The sequence below is a fragment of the Tamandua tetradactyla genome, chromosome 1 (assembly GCF_023851605.1).
Source record: "Tamandua tetradactyla isolate mTamTet1 chromosome 1, mTamTet1.pri, whole genome shotgun sequence".
NCBI classification, from domain to species: Eukaryota; Metazoa; Chordata; class Mammalia; order Pilosa; family Myrmecophagidae; genus Tamandua; species Tamandua tetradactyla.
The window spans coordinates 66482206-66503024 of NC_135327.1; the positions used below are offsets into that span (position 1 = coordinate 66482206).

Here is a 20819-nt window from a genome sequence, read left to right on the forward strand (position 1 = left end):
AGTAGGAGACATATATAGGAATTGGCTCATATGACTGTGAGGATTGGCAAGTCCAAACTGTATGGCAGGTCACAAGCTGGGAAGTCCAGTGAAGATTTCAATAACCTTGAAAGGTTAAGCAGGAAAAGCAGGCAAGGGCTGATGTAGAGATAGAAATTCTTTCTGACTGCTGAAATCATTAGTTCTTCCTTTAAGCCTTAAACCGAGTGAATGGGACTTACTTCATTACTGAGAGCAATCTCCTTTGTAGATGTAATCGATCATAGATGAAATCAATTGACTAATGATTTATATCTATGAAATACCCTCACAGTAACAATCAGATCACTTCTTCCTTGACCAAAAAACTCAATTCTATAACATAGCCAAGGTGACCCATGAACTTAACCATCAGAGGTTAAGATCTTTATTTCAGCATTCCTTGTCTTGAAGACTAGTTTGTCTGATATTAAGATAGCCACTCCAACTTTCTTACACTGCATGTTTGTATGGTACATCTTTTTCCATCTGTTTTAGTTTGTTAATGCTTCTGGACATGCAATATACCAGAAATGCGTTGGCTTTTATAAAATGAATTTATTAAGTTACAAGTTTATAGTTCTAAGGCCATAAAAAATGTGCAAACTAAGGCATTCTAGGAAAGATACCTTGAATCAAGAAAGGCCAATGGATCTGTGTTCTAGTTTGCTAGCTGCCTGAAGCAATATACCAGAAACAGGATGGCTTTTAAAAAGGAGAATTTAATAAGTTGTTAGTTTACAGAGCTAAGGCTGAGATAATGTCCCAGTTAAAGCAAGTCTATAGAAATGTCCAATCAAAGGTATCCAGGGGAATATACCTTGGTTCAGGAAGGCCGATGAAATTCAGGGTCTTTCTCTCATCCAAGAAGTCACATGGTGAACACAGTAATGGTTTTCCTCCATCACCTGGAAGGGCACGTGGCAAGCACAGCGTCATCTGCTAGCTTTCTCTCCTGGCTTCCTGTTTCATGAAGCTCCCCAGGGGGCATCTTCCTTCTTCATCCCCAAAACGCTGGCTGATGGACTCTCTGCTTCATGGTGCTGCAGTATTCTCTGCTCTCTCTGAATCTCCTTCATTCTCCAAGATATTTCCTCTTTTATAGGATTCCAGAAACTTATCAAGACCCACCCAAATGGGTGGAGACATGTCATCTAATCCAGTTTAATAACCGCTCTTGATTAAATCACATCTCCAGGAAGATGATCTGATTACAGTTTCAAACATACAGTATTGAGTAGGGATTATTCTACCTTTATGAAATGGGATTTTTATTTGAAGATGAAGGAGGAAAATGCCTCCCGGGGAGCTTCATGAAACAGGAAACCAGTAGAGAAAACTAGCACATGATGCTGTGTTCACCATGTGCCTTTCCAGATGAGAGAGAAACCCTAACCATGTTTACCATGTGCCTTTCCACTTGAGAGAGAAACTCTGAGCTTCATCGGCCTTCTTGAACGAAAGTATCTTTTTCTTGGATGCCTTTGATTGGACATTTCTATAGACGTTGTAATTGGGACATTTTCTCAACCTTACAACTGTAAACTAGTAACTTATTAAATTCCCCTTTTTAAAAACCATTCCATTTCTGGTATATTGCATTCTGGCAGCTAGCAAACTAGAACACTCCCATTCTGGATTTGGGGATTGCAAGGCTGTGGTGCCACTCAGCATGTATTTTTGTCCCCCATATTTCCTGTGTCAATTGAGAAATAATGAATTGAGTTGTAAAGCAACTTGAGCATTTACTTGTGGTCTTAGAATCATAGTTTGGTATGCACAGATTCAAGGAGCAACTCAAGCTGTGCCCCAAGTTGGGGCTGTCAGGCAAGGTATTTTTTTGTTTTAACTTTTTTTATTGTATTGTATAACATATATACAAAGCAAAGAAATAAAAAAAACAATAGTTTTCGAAGCACTCTTCAAAAAGTGGTTACAGGACAGATCCCAGAGTTTGTCTTGGGCTACCACACGATCCTCTCATATTTTTCCTTCTAGCTGCTCTAGGATATAGGAGGCTAGAGGGCTTAAATACTTTTTTATCATCACAATCGACTTTTTTCCCTTCTTTTTTTGTGAACAATAACAAAAAGCTATAAATTTCCAAGCATAGCACAATTAGTTGTAGAACATATTTCAGACTTTGACATGGTTACAATTTCATAATTTTAGGTTTTTACTTCTAGCTGCTTTAAAAATACTGGAGACTAAAAGAGATATCAATTTAATGATTCAGCATTCATAATCATTTGTTAAGTCCTATCTTCTATGTATAATCCCGTATCACCTTTGATCTTTCCATACCTCCCATTGGGGTTGTTTGGGCTATGGCAATTCTACAGTTTTGATATTGGAAGGGTCTGTCACTAATATGGAGTAGGGAGATGGAACTCTCTGATATTCTGGAGAGGCTGGGCTAGGTTTCAGGACATTCTTATCTGGACCAGGAACCCATCTCGAGGTTGTAGGTTTCTGGCAAGTTACTGTAGTGCCTGGAACCTTGTGGAATCTTATAAATTGCCCTAGGTGTTCTTTAGGATTGGCTGAAATGGTCCTGGTTGGGATTGGCAGGTTATGACATGTAGCAAGGTATACCTGAAGCTTGTGTAAGAGCAACCTCCACACTAGCCTCTTGACTCTATTTGAACTCTCTCTGCCACTGATATTTTATTAATTACACTTCTTTTACCCCATTTGGTCAGAATAGAATTGTTGATCCCATGGTGCCTGGTCTGTATTCAACCCTGGAAGTCCTCTCCCATGTTGCCAGGGAGACTTTCACCCCTGGATGTCATGTCCCATGTAGGGGGGAAGGCAATGATTTCACTTGCGTAGTTGGGCTTAGAGAGAGTGAGGCTACATCTGAGCAACAACAGAGATCCTCCAGAAGTAATTCTTAGGCATGCCTATAGGTAGTCTAAGCTTCTGTGCTACCTACATAAGCTTCACAAGAGTAAGCCTCATGATAGAGGGCATGGCCTGTTGATTTGGATATCCCTAAAGTTTTACACAGTGTCAGGGTATTTCCTAATAGTAAGGTTTAATAGTTCCATATTCTGTCTCCCCTCCCTTAGGTGACTTTGGCAATACTTTTTGATTATCTGCTTAATATACTCTAGAATGTTTCCAGGCATTACAATGATCTATGCAGGATTAAAGGATTTCTTTCTTATTCTGTTCTTCCTGTGTTTCAGTTGTTCAAATGAGTTATACAGATAGGTTGAATTAGATTGTGCACTACAGAAAATTTCTGTTCCAGATCCAATAAACTTTTCTTTCTATTGGTCTCAAAGAGTATGTGTGGTTCTGAAATATAGATACTGTCTTCCTTACCCCATGCTCTGAATTACTTTAACCCCAACCTATTTGGTTTCATTTTTATCTCTAAATATCAGGCTACATATATAAAACAGCCTTTCAAAATCCAGAAATAATAATCACCACTCTGAATTTAATGTGTGTGTTCTAAAAGCTTACAATCTAGGCCTCTGTTTTCTTAAAGGCATTTTCTAAGGGTGACCATGCCATTGTTGTTTTTTTGTTTCTGGCTTATTTTGTCTCACCAAATGTCCCACATGTTCATTCACATCATTGCATGCCTCATGACAATGTTCCTTTTTGTAGCAGCACAACTTTCATTCATAAGCATACACCATCGTTCGCCAATCTACTTCTCCATCAGTGCATCCTTCAGCCACCTGCATTTATCAGGCATCATGTGGAAGGCCCAAAGTCCACAGCCCATTAACATTGTCAATTTTAAATAATTTCATTGTTCCCACGAGACAGAAAACCAATAAACACACCCTTGCCAAATAGGAAATCTAAACCTTCTCTTAACTCTTGTCCCTCACCCCATTATTTACCTCTGTTGTTGCTGTGGTAGTGCTGATGGTTTCGTTTTAAACATAGCTCATAGCATGCAATAGCAGTTTCCCCCCCGTACCCTGGACTTACACACTCTTTTTTTTTTTTTTTTTTTTTTTTTTAAAGGAAAGACAGAGAGAAGGAAGGAAGGATAGAAGGAAGGAAGGAAGGAAGAAAGGGAAACATCTTTAAACATTTTCTTGTTTTTATTGTATTCTGTTTCTCCATTTTTGTTACATGGGCTGGGGCCGGGAATCGAACCGAGGTCCTCCGGCATAGCAGGCAAGCACTTTGCCTGCTGAGCCACCGCGGCCCGCCCGACTTACACACTCTTTATACAAGAATCATATCTTTGAAATAATTCTTACGAGAACTCAGGAGGGGCCAAGATGGCGGCTTAGTAATGTGCGCGTTTTAGTTCGTCCTCCAGAACAACTACTAAATAACCAGAATCAGTACAGAACAGATCCTGGAGCCACGTCAGTGACCGGACACACAGTGTACCCCAGTCTGGACCAGCTGGACCGGCTGCAAGCCTCCCCAAAACCGTGTGTTCCCCAAGCTGCGGCGGCCGGTGCCTGGCGCCCCTCCACCACAGACGGCTTCCCAGAGGGAAAGGAAAGAGACTCTAATCCTGGTTAAGGCGGAGTTCGCTCATTGGGCTCACAGAAAAAGAGGAAAGGGGAGGAAACAGAGGTTTTAGTGGCTGTGTTTCTACAGAGACTTGGCAGCCTCTGGATTCAGCGGCGGGACTTCTCAGGCTGCAACTGCCGCAGGCATAGGCAGAAACAGGCTGCTTTCAGGGCTGTCTCCCACCTGTGCCTTCCCCAGGGGAGGGGTAAAGCCCAACTCAGGTAGAATCCCTCTCTCAAGGAATTCAGACCCCAGGGCTTGGCAATTTGAAGCCATTAAAATCAGCCTACAACCTCTCCTCCCTCTTCACCACGCCCCCATACCAAACTATGATTCTAAGACCACAAGTAAATGCTTAAGTTGCTTTACAACTCAATTCATTATTTCTCAATTGACACAGGAAATATGGGGGACAAAAATACATGCTGAGTGGCACCACAGCCTTGCAATCCCCAAATCCAGAATGGGAGTGTTCTAGTTTGCTAGCTGCCAGAATGCAATATACCAGAAATGGAATGGTTTTTAAAAAGGGGAATTTAATAAGTTACTAGTTTACAGTTGTAAGGTTGAGAAAATGTCCCAATTACAACGTCTATAGAAATGTCCAATCAAAGGCATCCAAGAAAAAGATACTTTCGTTCAAGAAGGCCGATGAAGCTCAGAGTTTCTCTCTCAAGTGGAAAGGCACATGGTAAACACGGTTAGGGTTTCTCTTTCATCTGGAAAGGCACATGGTGAACACAGCATCATGTGCTAGTTTTCTCTACTGGTTTCCTGTTTCATGAAGCTCCCCGGGAGGCATTTGGGAGAGTTTTCCACAGTTAAAAGTGCTGCAACATCTTTTGCTGGTGCGACTCACAGGCAGACGGTCCACATACTGGGCAGGATAAGAAAAACAGAGCCCAGAGACTTCACCTTTTAACCTGCTGGGTCTCACCCTCAGGGAAAACTGATGCAGGTGACTCCTTCCCCCTGATAGGAGGTCAGTTTAGTCTGGGAAAACCCGGCTGGAGTTTATAATACCTACATAGACCCTCCTAAGGGTGGGGAGGGAAAAGGCACCGTACAAGCAGGGCAAGAAACAAGAAAGCAAGAACTGAAAAATTATCCTCTGTTAAACAAAACCTAAGCTAGAGGTCCGGAAAAAGCTGAACTGAAGGTCAAAGAACAGATAGACAACAAATTCATCTAGCAAGAAAACCCTAGGTAAGAGAAGTGGAAGCAATCTCCAGAATAAACTAATTAAGGTAATTAAATGTCTAGACGCCAGCAAAAAATAACAAATCACACCGGGAAAATTGAAGATATGGCCCAGTCAAAGGAACAAACCAATAGTTCCAATGAGATACAAGAGCTGAAACAACTAATTCAGAATGTACGAACAGATATGGAAAACCTCATCAAAAACCAAATCAATGAATTGAGGGAGGATATGAAGAAGGCAAGGAATGAACAAAAAGAAGAAATGGAAAATCTGAAAAAACAAATCACGAAACTTATGGGAATGAAAGGTACAGTAGAAGAGATGGAAAAAACAATGGAAACCTACAATGGTAGATTTCAAGAGACAGAGGTTAGGATTAGTGAACTGGAAGACGGAACATCTGAAATCCGATAAGATACAGAAACTATAGGGAAAAAAATGAAGAAATATGAGCAGGGACTCAGGGAACTGAATGATAATATGAAGCGCACGAATATACGTGTTGTGGGTGTCCTGGAAGGAGGAGAGAAGGGAAAAGGAGGAGGAAAACTGATGGAAGAAATTATCACTGAAAATTTCCCAACTCTTATGAAAGACCTAAAATTACAGATCCAAGAAGTGCAGCGTACCCCAAAGAGAATAGATCCAAATAGACATTCTCCAAGACACTTACTAGTCACAATGTCAGAGGTCAAAGAGAAAGAGAGGATCTTGAAAGCAGCAAGAGAAAAGCAATCCATCACATACAAGGGAAACCCAATAAGACTATGTGTAGATTTCTCAGCAGAAACCATGGAGGCGAGAAGACAGTGGGATGATATATTTAAATTACTTACAGAGAAAAACTGCCAACCAAGAATTCTATATCCAGCAAAATTGTCCTTCAAAAATGAGGGGGAAATTAAAACATTTTCAGACAAAAAATCACTGAGAGAATTTGTGACCAAGAGACCAGCTCTGCAAGAAATACTAAAGGGAGCGCTAGAGACAGATACGAAAAGACAGAAGAGAGAGGTGTGGAGAAGAGTGTAGAAAGAAGGAAAATTAGATATGATATATATAATACAAAAGGCAAAATGGCAGAGGAAAGTACAACCCAAACAGTAATAACATTAAATGTTAATGGACTGAATTCCCCAATCAAAAGACATAGACTGGCAGAATGGATTAAAAAACAGGATCCTTCTATATGCTGTCTACAGGAAACACATTTTAGACCCAAAGATAAACATAGGTTGAAAGTGAAAGGTTTGGAAAAGATATTTCATGCAAATAAACAACCAGAGAAGAGCAGGAGTAGCTATACTAATATCCAACAAATTAGAATTCAAATGTAAAACAGTTAAAAGAGACAAAGAAGGATACTATCTACTAATAAAAGGAACAATTCAACATGAAAACATAGCAATCATAAATATTTATGCACCGAACCAGAATGCCCCAAAATACATGAGGCAAACACTGAAAGGGGAAATAGACACATCTACCATAATAGTTGGAGACTTCAATTCCCCACTCTCATCAATGGACAGAGCATCTAGACAGAAGATCAATAAAGCAACAGAGAATTTGAATATTACAATAAGTGAGCTAGACTTGACAGACATTTATATGACATTACACCCCACAACAGCAGGATACACCTTTTTCTCAAGTGCTCATGGATCATTCTCAAAGATAGACCATATGCTGGGTCACAAAGCAAGTCTCAACAAATTTAAAAAGATTGAAATCATACACAACACTTTCTCAGATCATAAGGGAATGAAGTTGGAAATCAATAATAGGCAAAGCACCAGAAAATTCACAAATATGTGGAGGCTCAACAACACACTCTTAAACAACCAGTGGGTTAAGAAAGAAATTACAAGAGAAATCAGTAAATATCTCGAGGCAAATGAAAATGAAAACACAACATATCAAAACTTATGGGATGCAGCAAAGGCAGTGCTAAGAGGGAAATTTATTGCCCTAAATGCCTGTATCAAAAAAAGAAGAAAGGGCAAAAATTCGGGAATTAACTGTCCACTTGGAAGAACTGAAGAAAGAACAGCAAACTAACCCCAAAGCAAGCAAAAGGAAAGAAATAACAAAGATTAGAGCAGAAATAAATGAAATTGAGAACATGAAAACAATCGAGAAAATCAATAAAACCAGAAGTTGGTTCTATGAGAAAATCAATAAGATTGTTGGGCCCTTAGCAAGACTGACAAAAAGAAGAAGAGAGAGGATGCAAATAAATAAGCTCAGAAATGGAAGAGGAGACATAACCACTGACCCCACAGAAATAAAGGAGGTAATAACAGGATACTTTGAACAACTTTATGCCAATAAATACAACAATGTAGATGAAATGGACAACTTCCTAGAAAGACATGAACAACCGACTTTGACTCAAGATGAAATAGATTACCTCAACAAACCAATCACAAGTAAAGAAATTGAATTAGTCATTCAAAAGCTTCCCCAAAAGAAAAGTCCAGGACCAGACGGCTTCACATGTGAATTCTACCAAGCATTCCAGAAAGAATTAGTACCAACCCTGCTCAAACTCTTCAAAAAAATTGAAGTGGAGAGAAAACTACCTAATTCATTCTATGAAGCCAATATCACCCTCATACCAAAACCAGGCAAAGATATTGCAAAAAAAGAAAACTACAGACCGATCTCTCTAATGAATATAGATGCAAAAATCCTCAACAAAATTCTAGCAAATCGAATCCAGCAACACATTAAAAGAATTATACATCATGACCAAGTAGGATTCATCCCAGGTATGCAAGGATTGTTCAACATAAGAAAATCAATTAATGTAATACACCATTCTTACAAGAACTCATTCATATTTCTGATGTGAATCAGTGGGACATGTAGGTCTATACACAACCCTTTTCAATCTTGTTCATCTTTGATATGGTAATATTGCTTATAGACCCACAAGAGAATCACCTTTGTTCCTATCTATTCCCTTACATTGGAATTTAACCTCATCAGCTAACGGTTCACCCATCTCTAGCTTCTGTGTTTCTCTACGTCCTCTAAATTCTGTATAATAAGCCTTTGATAATACATTTATGCTGGTCATAAAGGTGGAATCATACAGTATCTATCCTTTTTCTCTGGCTAATTTTGCTCAGCATTATGTCCTCAAGGCTCATCCATCTTGTCAAGTGCTTCAGGATGTTGTTTTATCTAACTGCTGCATAATATTCCATCATATGTATATACCACATTTTCTTGATCCACTCATCATTGATGGGCATTTGGTTTGTTTCCATCTTTTGCCAATTGTGAATAATGCTGCTATGAACATTGGTGTGCAAATGTCTGTGTTGTTGCTTTCAGCTCTTCTGAGTATATACCAAGTAGTGCTATTGCTGGGTCATAGGGCAACTGGATATTTAGTTTCTTAAGTAACCACCGAACAGACTTCCATAGTGCTTGCACCATTATACATTCCCACCAGCAGTGCATATAAGTGTCCTGATTTCTCCATATCCTCTCCAACATTTATAGTTTCCTGTTTGTTTTATAGCAGCCATTCTTATAGGTGTGAGGTGGTATCTCATTGTAGTCTTGATCTGCATTTCCCTTATAGCCAGTGAAAATGAACATCTCTTCATGTGCTTTTGAGCCATTTATATTTGCGCGTCAGGAAAATGCCTATTCATATCTTTAGCCCATTTTACAGTTGTGTTGTTTGTTCTTTTGTTGTTGAGTTGTATGATTTCTTTGTATATACAAGAAATCAAACCTTTGTCTGATACGTGATTTCCAAACATCATATAGTTTTGTATTTATCACCATGAGCATTTTTAGAACATTCGCATTACTCCAGAATAAGAAATAAAAAGAAATGAGAAAAACTCAATGTGTATGGACTTTTAGCTTGTCTTTTTACTCTTACAAATAATGCAATGATTAGGCTTCTGCTAGCCTTTCACAGGTGTATATGTGTATAATTGCTAAAGGTGCAATTGCCAGACAGAGTAAGTGTATTTGTAATTTTTTTTTTTATTTTTTATTTTTATTTTTTTATTAACGGAAAGAAAGAAAAGAAAAAAAAAAGAAAGAAATTAACGCAACATTTAGAAATCATACCATTCTACATATGCACTCAGTAATTCTTAACATCATCACATAGATGCATGATCATTGTTTCTTAGTACATTTGCATCGGTTTAGAGGAACTAGCAACACAACAGAAAAAGATATAAAATGTTAATATAAAGAAAAGAAATAAAAGTAGTAGTAATAGTAAAAAACAACAACAACAAACAAACCAACAAGCAAACAAAAACAAAAAAAACCCTATAGCTCAGATGCAGCTTCATTCAGTATTTTAACATGATTACTTTACAATTAGGTATTATTGTGCTGTCCATTTTTGAGTTTTTGTATCTAGTCCTGTTGCACAGTCTGTATCCCTTCAGCTTCAATTACCCATTGTCTTACCCTGTTTCTAACTCCTGCTGAACTCTGTTACCAATGACATATTTCAAGTTTATTCTCGAATGTCCGTTCACATCAGTGGGACCATACAGTATTTGTCCTTTAGTTTTTGGCTGGATTCACTCAGCATAATATTCTCTAGGTCCATCCATGTTATTACATGGTTCATAAGTTTATCTTGTCTTAAAGCTGCATAATATTCCATCGTATGTATATACCACAGTTTGTTTAGCCACTCTTCTGTTGATGGAGATTTTGGCTGTTTCCATCTCTTTGCAATTGTAAATAACGCTGCTATAAACATTGGTGTGCAAATGTCCGTTTGTGTCTTTGCCCTTAAGTCCTTTGAGTAGATACCTAGCAATGGTATTGCTGGGTCGTATGGCAATTCTATATTCAGCTTTTTGAGGAACCGCCAAACTGCCTTCCACAGTGGTTGCACCCTTTGACATTCCCACCAACAGTGGATAAGTGTGCCTCTTTCTCCGCATCCTCTCCAGCACTTGTCATTTTCTGTTTTGTTGATAATGGCCATTCTGGTGGGTGTGAGATGATATCTCATTGTGGTTTTGATTTGCATTTCTCTAATGGCCAGGGACATTGAGCATCTCTTCATGTGCCTCTTGGCCATCCGTATTTCTTCTTCTGGTAGGTGTCTGTTTAAGTCTTTTTCCCATTTTGTAATTGGGTTGGCTGTCTTTTTGTTGTTGAGTTGAATAATCTCTTTATAAATTCTGGATACTAGACCTTTATCTGATATGTCGTTTCCAAATATTGTCTCCCATTGTGTAGGCTGTCTTTCTACTTTCTTGATGAAGTTCTCTGATGCACAAAAGTGTTTAATTTTGAGGAGCTCCCATTTATTTATTTCCTTCTTCAGTGCTCTTGCTTTAGGTTTAAGGTCCATAAAACCACCTCCAGTTGTAAGATCCATAAGATATCTCCCAACATTTTCCTCTAACTGTTTTATGGTCTTAGACCTAATGTTTAGATCTTTGATCCATTTTGAGTTAACTTTTGTATAGGGTGTGAGAGATGGGTCTTCTTTCATTCTTTTGCATATGGATATCCAGTTCTCTAGGCACCATTTATTGAAGAGACTGTTCTGTCCCAGGTGAGTTGGCTTGACTGCCTTATCAAAGATCAAATGTCCATAGATGAGAGGGTCTATATCTGAGCACTCTATTCGATTCCATTGGTCGATATATCTATCTTTATGCCAATACCAAGCTGTTTTGACCACTGTGGCTTCATAATATGCCTTAAAGTCAGGCAGCGCGAGACCTCCAGCTTCGTTTTTTTTCCTCAAGATGTTTTTAGCAATTCGGGGTACCCTGCCCTTCCAGATAAATTTGCTTATTGGTTTTTCTATTTCTGAAAAATAAGTTGTTGGGATTTTGATTGGTATTGCATTGAATCTGTAAATCAATTTAGGTAGGATTGACATCTTAACTATATTTAGTCTTCCAATCCATGAACACGGTATGCCCTTCCATCTATTTAGGTCTTCGGTGATTTCTTTTAACAGTTTTTTGTAGTTTTCTTTATATAGGTTTTTTGTCTCTTTGGTTAAATTTATTCCTAGGTATTTTATTCTTTTAGTTGCGATTGTAAATGGGATTCATTTCTTGATTTCCGCCTCAGCTTGTTCATTACTAGTGTATAGAAAAGCTACAGATTTTTGAATGTTGATCTTGTAGCCTGCTACTTTGCTGTACTCATTTATTAGCTCTAGTAATTTTGTTGTGGATTTTTCTGGGTTTTCTACATATAGTATCATATCGTCTGCAAACAGTGATAGTTTTACTTCTTCCTTTCCTATTTTGATGCCTTGTATTTCTTTTTCTTGCCTAATTGCTCTGGCTAGAACTTCCAACACAATGTTGAATAATAGAGGTGATAGTGGACATCCTTGTCTTGTTCCTGATCTTAGGGGGAAAGTTTTCAATTTTTCCCCATTGAGGATGATATTAGCTGTGGGTTTTTCATATATTCCCTCTATCATTTTAAGGAAGTTCCCTTGTATTCCTATCTTTTGAAGTGTTTTCAGCAGGAAAGGATGTTGAATCTTGTCAAATGCCTTCTCTGCATCAATTGAGATGATCATGTGATTTTTCTGCTTTGATTTGTTGATATGGTGTATTACATTAATTGATTTTCTTATGTTGAACCATCCTTGCATACCTGGGATGAATCCTACTTGGTCATGATGTATAATTCTTTTAATGTGTTGTTGGATACGATTTGCTAGAATTTTATTGAGGATTATTGCATCTGTATTCATTAGAGAGATTGGTCTGTAGTTTTCTTTTTTTGAAATATCTTTGCCTGGTTTTGGTATGAGGGTGATGTTGGCTTCATAGAATGAATTAGGTGGTTTTCCCTCCACTTCGATTATGTTGAAGAGTTTGAGGAGAGTAGGTACTAATTCTTTCTGGAATGTTTGATAGAATTCACATGTGAAGCCGTCTGGTCCTGGACTTTTCTTTTTAGGGAGCTTTTGAATAACTAATTCAATCTCTTTACTTGTGATTGGTTTGTTGAGGTCGTCTATTTCTTCTTGAGTCAAAGTTGGTTGTTCATGTCTTTCCAGGAACCTGTCCATTTCTTCTAAATTGTTGTATTTATTAGCGTAAAGTTGTTCATAGTATCCTGTTATTACCTCCTTTATTTCTGTGAGGTCAGTAGTTATGTCTCCTCTTTCATTTCTAATCTTATTTATTTGCATCCTCTCTCTTCTTCTTTTTGTCAATCTTGCTAAGGGCCCATCAATCTTGTTGATTTTCTCATAGAACCAACTTCTGGTCTTATTGATTTTCTCTATTGTTTTCATGTTTTCAATTTCATTTATTTCTGCTCTAATCTTTGTTATTTCTTTCCTTTTGCTTGCTTTGGGATTAGTTTGCTGTTCTTTCTCCAGTTCTTCCAAGTGGACAGTTAATTCCTGCATTTTTGCCTTTTCTTCTTTTCTGATACAGGCATTTAGGGCAATAAATTTCCCTCTTAGCACTGCCTTTGCTGCGTCCCATAAGTTTTGATATGTTGTGTCTTCATTTTCATTTGCTTCTAGGTATTTACTAATTTCTCTTGCAATTTCTTCTTTGACCCACTTGTTGTTTAAGAGTGTGTTGTTGAGCCTCCATGTATTTATGAATTTTCTGGCCCTCCGCCTATTATTGATTTCCAACTTCATTCCTTTATGATCCGAGAAAGTGTTGTGTATGATTTCAATCTTTTTAAATTTGTTAAGACTTGCTTTGTGACCCAGCATATGGTCTATCTTTGAGAATGATCCATGAGCACTTGAAAAAAAGGTGTATCTTGCTGTTGTGGGATGTAATGTCCTATAAATGTCTGTTAAGTCAAGTTCATTTATAGTAATATTCAGGTTCTCTATTTCTTTATTGATCCTCTGTGTAGATGTTCTGTCCATTGATGAGAGTGGTGAATTGAAGTCTCCAACTATTATGGTATATGTGTCTATTTCCCTCTTCAGTGTTTGCAGTGTATTCCTCACGTATTTTGGGGCATTCTGGTTCGGTGCGTAAATATTTATGATTGTTATGTCTTCTTGCTTAATTGTTCCTTTTAATAGTATATAGTGTCCTTCTTTGTCTCTTTTAACTGTTTTACATTTGAAGTCTAATTTGTTGGATATTAGTATAGCCACTCCTGCTCTTTTCTGGTTGTTATTTGCATGAAATATCTTTTCCCAACCTTTCACTTTCAACCTATATTTATCTTTGGGTCTAAGATGTGTTTCCTGTAGACAGCATATAGAAGGATCCTGTTTTTTAATCCATTCTGCCAGTCTATGTCTTTTAATTGGGGAATTCAGTCCATTGACATTTAGAGTTATTACTGTTTGGATAATATTTTCCTCTACCATTTTGCCTTTTGTATTATATATATCATATCTGACTTTCCTTCTTTCTACACTTTTCTCCATGTCTCTCTCTTCTGTCTTTTTGTATCTGACTCTAGTGCTTCCTTTAGTATTTCTTGCAGAGCTGGTCTCTTGGTCACAAATTCTCTTAGTGACTTTTTGTCTGAGAATGTTTTAATTTCTCCCTCATTTTTGAAGGACAATTTTGCTGGATATAGGAGTCTTGGCTGGCAGTTTTTCTCTTTTAGTAACTTAAATATATCATCCCACTGTCTTCTAGCTTCCATGGTTTCTGCTGAGAAATCTACACATAGTCTTATTGGGTTTCCCTTGTATGTGATGGATTGTTTTTCTCTCGCTGCCTTCAAGATCCTCTCTTTCTCTTTGACCTCTGACATTCTAACTAGTAAGTGTCTTGGGGAACGCCTATTTGTGTCTAATCTCTTTGGGGTGCGCTGCACTGCTTGGATCTGTAATTTTAGGTCTTTCATAAGAGTTGGGAAATTTTCAGTGATAATTTCTTCCATTAGTTTTTCTCCTCCTTTTCCCTTCTCTTCTCCTTCTGGGATACCCACTGCACGTATATTTGTACGGTTCACATTGTCCTTGAGTTCCCTGATACCTTGTTCAAATTTTTCCATTCTTTTCCGGATAGTTCCTGTTTCTTTTTGGAATTCAGATGTTTCATCCTCCAAATCACTAATTCTATCTTCTGTTTCTTTAAATCTGTCATTGTAGGTATCCATTGTTTTTTCCATCTTTTCTACTTTATCTTTCACTTCCATAAGTTCTGTGATTTGTTTTTTTCAGGTTTTCTATTTCTTCTTTATGTTCAGCCCATGTCTTCTTCATGTCCTCCCTCAATTTATCGATTTCGTTTTTGAAGAGGTTTTCCATTTCTGTTCGTATATTCAGCATTAGTTGTTTCAGCTCCTGTATCTCATTTGAACTATTGGTTTCTTCGTTTGACTGGGCCATATGTTCAATTTTCTGAGCGTGATCCGTTATCTTCTGCTGGCGTCTGGGCATTTAGTCAGATTTCCCCGGGTGTTCAACCCCACAGGTTGAAAGATTTTTCTGTGCAATCTCTGGGTTCAGTTCTTCCTATCCTGCCCAGTAGGTGTCGCTCGTGGCACACGCCTGTCTGTGGGTTCCACCAGCGAAAGTTGCTGTGGGTCCCTCAACTCTGGAAAACTCTCGCCGTAGGGGAGGTTCGGCAACCGAAGCGTCTTGGAAGAATGCCAGCCGGCCCGGGGTTCCAAACGCGGGGAGGGTCGCCAGCCGTCGCAGCACAGGAGAGCGTCCGGCCAAATTAGCCAGTCGGCCCGGGGCACCAAGCGTGGCGGGAGGGCGCCAGCTGTCCCAGCCCGGGAGAGTGCACTGTTCCCAGCCGACGGGGGAGTCACGTGTTTGGAAGGGATCCCCCGGTCACTGTTCTCCGCAGTCTGGGGATTTCCGACCCAACTATCTCAGTTGTTCCGGGGGGGCCTCGTGTGGTGGGGGCACCAGCCGCCGCGGCCTAAGGGGACCACCTGTCCAATTCTACCAGCTGGCCCAGGAAGGTGGAAGGGAGGGACTCCGGTCGCTTGCCGTTCCACCCAGGAAAGCCCGTGCCCCTTGGTGATCTCACCGGAGCTGGTTCTCCCAGATAGTCAGCCGTTCCAGGATGGGGTACGCTGTCCCTTTGATCTCCCTCGTGGCTCCGGGAGCTGCTCTGTATTATCTCCACTCCCCCAGTAGCTGTTCTGGAGGAGGAAAGGTGAGGGCGGCAAGGCTGTCGAGGCTGGTGGCGGAGGAGCACGGTGAAGGCGGGGGAAGAGGGCACCGTGGTGGTTGGAGAGCAGCCGGAGCAGGAGGGGGAGGAGAGGGGAGAAGGAGGGCGGGCGGCTCGGCTGCTGCGGGGCATGGGCGCCGCGCGGCGGGCCGGCGGAGAAAGAGAGGGGAGAAGGAGGGCGGGCTGCTCGGCTGCTGCGGGGCGTGGGCGCCGCGCGGCGGGCCGGCGGAGAAAGAGAGGGGAGAAGGAGGGCGGGCGGCTCGGCTGCTCTGTATTTGTAATTTTCATAGATAGTTACAAACTGTTCACCATAGTGGTTGTACCAACTTTTATTCTCAACTCAATTTTTGATGAGATTTGTTTTTTTCACATATCCTTGCCTAGACAGCACATTATCAAATTGTTGAATATTTATCATTCTGATAGATGAAAATGGTATTTCAGTATAGTGTATTCAGTATATTTCTCTTATGAGATATATTGTGCTGGCTTGAGGCTGTTGTATGCCCCAGAAAAGCCATGTTCTTTTTCCTAGTCCAATCTTGTGAGGGCAGACATATTTTGGGATGGGATCTTTTTGGTTGTATTGCTTCCATGGAGATGTGAGCCACCTAATTGTGGGTTGGGCCTTTTGACTAAGTGGTTGCCATGTGGATGTATCTCCACCCTTTCAAGGTGGGTGTTGGTCAGTTTGCTGGAGTCCTTTTAGAGGGAACCGTTTTGGAAAAAACTTCAGAGCTGACCCAGAGATATTTGGAGATACAGAAAGAAAATGCCCCTGGGAAAGCTATTTGAAACCAGAAGCCAAAGGACCAGCAGACGCTAGCCGTTTGCCTTCTCAGCTCACAGAGATGTTCTGGACTTCATCGGCTTTTCTTGAGTCAAGGTATCTTTCTCTGAATGCCTTCATTTGAACATTTTTATGGCCTTAGAACTGTAAACTTTTAACTTAATAAATTCCCATTATAAAAGCCAACCGGTCTGTCGCAGCTTGGCGGGCGTTGGCGCTAGTTGTTGACCCTCGGGGAGCCGCGGTGGTCCAGAAAAAAAAAAAAAAAGAAAGAAAGAAAAAAAAAAGCCAACCAACCCATTTCTGATATATTGCATTTCCAATAGCATTAACAAACTAAACCACAGTTTGATAATGAAATCACCATTTTTAGAGTCCAATATCGATATGTGCATACTAACATAGTTAAACTAACTTGCTAATAATTTTAGATTTTATTTACCAAAGGGAAATTAATATTTTCTGATAGAAATACATTTCATAAAAAAATAGCAAAATATATTCAAGAGAAAATACTGGGAAAAAGTCCTACCTGCTAAAAACAACTATTATTAATTCTTTGGTCTTGGAACTTTCACATTGATTTCCTTTGTGTGTATACATTTTATGGGTTTGCAAATACTGTTTTTTTTCTTTTTAAGTGATCCTTCAATACATAGCATTTAAAAGTACTTTCATGGGAATTTCAAATAACACTTAAATTTTTCAGAAGGTTACAAATTGAAAAAAATTACCTACCCTTTACTAGATTCACCTATTAACATTTTACTCTCCTTGCCCTATCATTTGCTCATGAGCTGTGTGTGTGTGTTTGCTCTTGTGTATGTACATACTTACATACACAGATTTTTCTCTTAGCCATTTGAGAGTAAGTTGCATGCATCATGACCATTGCCCCTAAATACGTCAAAGTATATTTCCTAAGAATAGGGATATTTTCTTATATAACCCAAGTACAGTTGTCAGCTTCATAAATTTACCTTGATACAATGTAAACTACTGTCCATGTTCCAGTTTTATCATTTGACTTAATAATGTCTTGTGGAGCAGTTTCTTCCTTTCAGGTAAAAGTTCCAGTCTAGAGTCAAGTATTGCATTTAGATAATATATAGTAAGGACTTTGGTCTCCAAAGAGAAGTCTGGCTCCTGGGGTAGGGATGGACATTAAACTCTAAACCTTTGGAATTCCTTAGGTAGGAGTGCTTTGTTATTCATGGTACACCTCCATACTTGGTAGTTTATGCTAAGGAGATGGCTCAGTGTGGGGTTGGTCCCTCCCAGAAAACCCAGCCATCAGATTGGAAGATTGGCCTCTGGGAGGGGAGGATGGGATGAAGATTGAGTTCAACCTCATGGGCATTGAGTCAATCACTCATGCCTCTGTAATGGAACTCCAATAAAAACTCTGTACCCTGAAGCTTGGGTGAGCCTCTCCAGTTGGGAATACACTCAGTGTGCTGGGAGGATACCGTGTTCTGACTCCATGGGGAGAGGACATCATGTGTTTGAGGACCCTTCCAGGCCTTGCCCTATGTGTCTCTTTTGACTCCTTGTTTGTTTTCTTCTTGGTATAATAAAATTGTAATCCTAAGTATAGCATTTTCCTGAGTTTGGTGAGTTGTTCTAATGAATTATTGAACCTGAGAGCATGGTGGGAACCATCAAATTAAAAAAAATTTTTTTAAATTAATTTTTAAATTAAAAAAAATGACAGGAAAGAAACAAAAACATTCTTAACATATGATCATTCCATTCTACGTATATAATCAGTAATTCACAGTATCATCACATAGTTGCATATTCATCATCATGATCATTTCTTAGAACATTTGCATCAATTCAGAAAAAGAAATAAAAAGACAACAGAAAAAGAAATAAAGCAAAAACAGAAAAAAATTTTTACATACCATACCCCTTACCGCTCCCTTTCATTGATCACTAGCATTTCAAACTAAATTTATTTTAACATTTGTTCTATTATTTATTTTTATTCCATATGTTCTACTCGTCTGTTGACAAGGTAGATAAAAGGAGCATGAGACACAAGGTTTTCACAATCACACAGTCACATTGTGAAAGCTATATCATTATTCAATTATCATCAAGAAACATGGCTACTGAAACACAGCTCTACATTTTCAGGCAGTTCCCTCCAGCCTCTCCATTACATCTTGGTTAACAAGGTGATATCTACTTAATGCATAAGAATAACCTCCAGGATAACCTCTTGACTCTGTTTGGAATCTCTCAGCCATTGACACTTTGTCTCATTTCACTCTTCCCCATTTTGGTCGAGAAGGTTTTCTCAATCCCTTGATGCTGGGTCTCAGCTCATTCTAGAGTTTTTCTCCATCCCTTGATGCTGAATCTCAGCTCATTCTGGGATTTCTGTCCCACGTTGCCAGGAAGATCCACACCCCTGGAGTTATGTCCCATGTAGACGGGGGGAGGGTGGTGAGTTTGCTTGCTGTGTTGGCTGGAGAGAGAGGCCACATCTGAGCAACAAAAGAGGTTCTCTTGGGGGTGACTGTCAGGCCTAATTTTAAGTAGGCTTGACCTATCCCCTGAGGGGTTAAGTTTCATATGAACAAACCCCAAGACTAGGGGCTCAGCCTATAGCTTTGGTTGTCCACACTGCTTGTTAGAATATCAAGAATTCAACTTGGGGAAGTTGAGTTTTCCCCCGTTCTCACCATTCCCTGAAGGGGACTTTGCAAATACTTTTCCACTCATTGATCAAATCACTCTGGGATTCATCAGGTCATCACCTGGACAAACCAACAAAATCTCATGTCCTATACAAAGTTCCATGTACTTATGGTGTTCAACCAACTATCTACATAAGTTATATTAGGAGATGCACTAGTCAAAGTATAAATTTGTACCAAATAAACATTTTTTTTGCTTTAGTCTCACACATTAGTTGAAATTTTAAAATATTAATTACCATCTATTTTCAGCACACTGCAGTAATGACACTCCTGTTCTTCCTCATACAAAAACATTTTGTAAATTTGTGCATTTAGTCACTATCATTATACACTCTAGGCATTCCTAGATTATACCATCTCAATCTTTATTGTCTATCTTTCTTTGTGATTTCGTTTATGCCCCCAGCCCACCTCCCTCTATCATTCTCACATTCAACTTCATTCAGTGTTTTAACATAATTGTAGTACAGTTAGGTAGTATTGTGCTGTCCATTTCTGAGTTTTTACATTCAGTCCTGTAGCACAGTCTGCATCCCTTCAGCTCCAATTACCCAATATCTTACCCTATTTCTATCTCCTGATGGTCTCTGTTACCAACGAAATAGTCCAAGTTTATTCACTGATGTCAGTTCATATCAGTGGGACCATACAGTATTTGTCCTTTTGTTTCTGGCTAATCACACTCAACATAAAGTCCTTAAGGTCCATTCATGTTGTTATATACTTCATAACTTTATTCTGTCTTATAGCTATATAATATCCCATCTTATGTAAATGCCACAGTTTGTTTAGTGAACCGTCTTGTTGATAGTCATTTTCGCTGCTTCCATCTCTTGGTAATTGTAAATAATGCTGCTATAAACATTGGTGTGTAAATGTCCATTTGTGTCCTTGCCCTCATGTCCTTTGAGTATAGACAGCATATAGATGGATCCTGTTTTTTAATCCATTCTGCCAGACTATGTCTTTTGATTTTGAGTTTAATCCATTAACATTCAGTGTTATTACTGCATGGGTAGTACTTTCTTCTACTATTTTGCCTTCTGGATTTTATATGTCATATCTAATTTTCCTTCTTTTTACCTTTACTCATAGTCTTCCTTTCTACACTCTTCTCCACACCTCTCTCTTCTGCCTTAGTATCTGTCTCTAGTGCTCCCTTTAGTATTTCTTGCAGAGCTGGTCTCTTGGTCACAAATTCTCTCAGTGATTTTTTGTCTGAAAGTGTTTTAATTTCTCCCTCATTTTTGAAGGACAATTTTGCTGGATATAGAATTCTTGGTTGGCAGCTTTTCTCTTTTAATAATTTAAATATATCATCCCACTGTCTTCTTGCCTCCATGGTTTCTGCTGAGAAATCTGCACATAGTCTTATTGGGTTTCCCTTGTATGTGATGGATTGCTTTTCTCTTGCTGCTTTCAAGATTCTTTCTCTTTGACCTCTGACATTCTGATTAGTAAATGTCTTGGAGTATGTCTATTTG

The 20819-nt window shown here is 39.1% G+C and overlaps 1 protein-coding gene across 1 annotated transcript in view; it reads left to right on the top strand.

Moving 5' to 3' along the window:
- CCM2 (CCM2 scaffold protein) overlaps positions 1–20819 on the top strand; it is a 140508-nt gene that overhangs the window by 11601 nt on the left and 108088 nt on the right. The window lies entirely within an intron of this gene.